At 41.2% G+C, this 3,705-nt stretch overlaps 1 long non-coding RNA gene across 1 annotated transcript; it reads right to left on the minus strand.

Annotated features, from left to right (window-relative positions):
• Nucleotides 1-839: 839 nt before the first annotated feature.
• Nucleotides 840-3,705, minus strand: LOC148884035 (uncharacterized). Its single transcript, XR_016118466.1, has 3 exons — nucleotides 3,431-3,705; nucleotides 2,939-3,043; nucleotides 840-1,248 (listed from the first exon to the last, which is right to left on the minus strand). It is a non-coding gene; the product is annotated as an uncharacterized LOC148884035 (long non-coding RNA).

The raw sequence follows: 3,705 nt of genomic DNA on the forward strand, positions 1-3,705 counted from the left end.
CTCATCCTGGCTGCCCAAGAGCAGGCCCTGAACACCAGAGCCATCCAGGCAGGGATATACCACACCAGACAAGACCCAAGGTGTAGGCTGTGCAAAGAGGCACCTGAGACAATCCAACACATAACTGCAGGGTGTAAGATGGTGGCAGGGAAAGCCTAAATGGAGCGCCATAACCAGGTGGCTGGCATATTCTATCGAAACATCTGTGCGGAGTATGGACTGGAAACCCCGGGGTCAAAATGGGAAACACCTCCCAAGGTAGTGGAGAATGACCGAGAAAAGATCCTGTGGGACTTCCAGATACAGACTGACAAGATGGTAATGGCCAACCAACCAGATATCATGCTCATAGATTAAGGGGAAAGGAAAGCCGTTGTCGTGGATGTAGCGGTCCAGAGTGATGGAAACATCAGAAAGAAGGAACATGAGAAAATGAAGAAATACCAAGGGCTCAGAGAGGAGCTGGAGAGAGCCTGGAAGGTAAAGGTGACAGTCGTGCCTGTGGTGGTCGGAGCACTCGGGGCAGTGACCCCCAAACTCGACGAGTGGTTGCAGCAGATCCCGGGAACAACATCGGATATCTCGGTCCAGAAAAGCACAGTGCTGGGAACAGCACGGATACTGAGCAGAACCCTCAGAATGGGGGACAGACACCACCCATGGTGGGTGAGACGAGGATTTATATATATATATATATATATATATATATATATATATATATATATATATATATATATATATATATATATATATATATATATATATATATATATATATAATATATATGTGTGTGTGTGTGTGTGTGTGTGTGTGTGTGTGTGTGTGTGTGTGTGTGTGTGTGTGTGTGTCTCATTATTTTAATAAGTCTAAAACTTTTCTCGAGTAAAAAGTCCCACGATTTCAACTGGTGAATGTCTATTAAGTAATTAATCACCAGCGAATCTAGCAACATTTACCATGTAAATTTATTCCAGTTTGATATGGATGTTCATTAATCAGTCCAATTTGCCTTCCTATTTAATGTACTTAGTTTTTGTTTCAACGGGACGGTATTCATCAAAGAGTGATGAAAATTAGTGTTATGTCATTCATGAGGACGTCGAGCGGAGAAGAAAGTCTCCTTGCTGCATCCGCTGGCAACCTGGCCGCGGGATGTGGCATGGTTGGGCAGGTGTTTCGATGTGACGGGATAGTCATCTGGATGGCCCCCACGATGACATGGCTCTTTCCGCAGGGCAGTCTCTCGTCCTTTAAAGAAGAGAGAACTGTGCGGCAGATTACATGCAGGCAGGAACAATGTTTTTGCACAATGTTAACACATCCGCCTTATTCTTTTTTAAATTTATTTCTTTGGAGGGTACAACATTTACTCGATGCCGATCCGCGAGGCCCCAGAGTTTTTTCGGCACCAATAACGATGGGTTAAAAGTGATCATTTGTTCCTGGTTCATGGCTCCTCAGGGTGTTTGAAGTGGGATGATGAAATCAGCAGGAAGCCAGGTGTTGAACAAAATAAGTTATTTTAATCTTGTAGACAGCAGGGACATTGTGAGGTCGGTTGAGGAGAGGCAGAGAGGAAGAGGAAGATAGACGCGCTGGGAGAGCATTTAAATAAGATGGACAGCATGTGACATAATAGGATGTGACATCATGCAAAGGCAGGCAGGATATGACGTATCAGGATCCAAGAAAAACAAAACGATGCAAAAAGATGTTTAAAGGTGTTCGTATAGCGAATTACCCCAACAATTAGCTAGCTAGCTTTCTTTCCATTTCAGTTACTTTCGGGTTGAGTGAAGTCAAAGTCAGCTTTATTGTCAAATATGGTAATATGCATGACATACAGCACAGATGAAATTACTGTCTTCTCGGACCCAGCGTGCAAGGCACTTATAATGACTTTGGCAAACATAATAAACATGAAAACACCAATTTGCCGGGGGAGGAGCCACTGCGTGTTCACGCGCCGCCATCTTGGGAATAAAACCCAAAATAACAAATACAGTAATATGACAACACAAAGACACAGAGAGTCATTCATTCTTCAGCACTTGCTGGCGTGTGTGGCAGCACTGCTCACTCACAGACAAACTCATCCTGTTACTGTAAAGTGACCTTGAGTGTTTTGAAAGGCGCTTATAAATACAGTAAAGTATCGTTATATCGATATCGGTTATATCGATAGTACTGCTGATTACGATACTATTTCTATGAGAAAATTTACATGCCGCAGGATCGGATATATCGATAGTCCGGTTATATTGATATTTTTTCAGACTCCCGAGAATATCGATATAACGAGACTTTACTGTACAATGTATTATTATTATTATTGTAGATTGAAATATTTCTTGCTGTCCCTGCTCATATTATGACAGAGATGAAATTCATTGACTATGTGTTATGAATGAGAACATTTTGCCAAAGTTGTTTTAGACTGTGCTGCACAGCTGAAATATATTTTCTTGAAATGCTTTGGGAATTTGGGTTGTCTTAAATGTGCTTTAGCGCATTATGTGACAAGCTCATTTGCTGACAACTGCTGACACTTTGTTGTCAGCAAGACTGTATTAAAAGGTGGCTTCCCTTGTTTTTTTTTCTTTCCATTACGTTTATTTTCTCACTTGTGTTAGGTAAAGGATGAACACTAAATTTCGTTCGTTTTCATCAAGTGTATAATTTAGAGTGTATCGACGCTTTAAAGAGCAGACGCATCAGTGCTACATGTGACTGACGACCTGCGTGCGCACCACAATACTTACACACAAATGAAAGCTGGACAATTACTGTCCCACTGTTATCATGAATTCATGAGTCATGACAAAAGAAAGTCTTGGTTTAGAAACATCAATGCAGGGGACTGTTGCATTTGTGCCAAATATATGCCAGTAAGTATTCAAGATGAAATAATCAAATGCAGTTTATTTCTCTGGTGTACCTCTGTTATCATTCCACAGGTAATACCTCCTCGCAGCACTTTGTCCAGAGCAGCTACTTTTGTAGAGATGCAAGAATCTGAGTGATTCTTCCACAAATCTAAGGCCTACCAGAAATAGCAGTTAAAAGTATTACGGTGATATTAAATTAGTTTTGACCCAAGTTGCTTTGCTGTCATTGCTACCATCACTGATTAAACGACGGCTGATGAATTGTGTCCTTAGAATTAATTACAGTTGATCTGATTACCACTGTGAATGCAATTACATCAACATTCTCAATGATTGGCACAGTTTTTTATTCAAACTACAGAAGAGCTGGTGCAACATAGCGCATGAAGTCCAGTCTCTATACCGTAAACTAAGATTAATAAAGAAATCCCCTCCTACCTGGAAAAAGCATGCTGTCAATGATAATTCCCAAGATTGTGAATGTCAAAACACTCCCTTGATGCTGACTAACGCTAACCAGATAGTGAGGCATTTGCACAAACCGTGGTGAGTGAAGGAGCAATAACCTTGCTCACAGATTCCAACAGCTCCAGTGTTTTCTCATAACTCAATCCTGCGGCATGCATCACGTCAAAAGCAGTGTGTGACAACAAATCCTGTAAAGGAATGACATGCTGAATAGGACATGCTTATCTGTGTTGACAACACTTACTACTACTACTACTACTAGTACTAACTGCTAAACTGCTCCAAAATAAACAAAGAGTGTGGTTTTGGTCAAACAGAGTACTGTACGCGTCCAACAATGACAGTATCG

Source organism: Hippocampus bargibanti, linkage group LG19, assembly GCF_051943395.1.
Source record: "Hippocampus bargibanti isolate YZ-2025 linkage group LG19, ASM5194339v1, whole genome shotgun sequence".
Classification (NCBI taxonomy): domain Eukaryota; kingdom Metazoa; phylum Chordata; class Actinopteri; order Syngnathiformes; family Syngnathidae; genus Hippocampus; species Hippocampus bargibanti.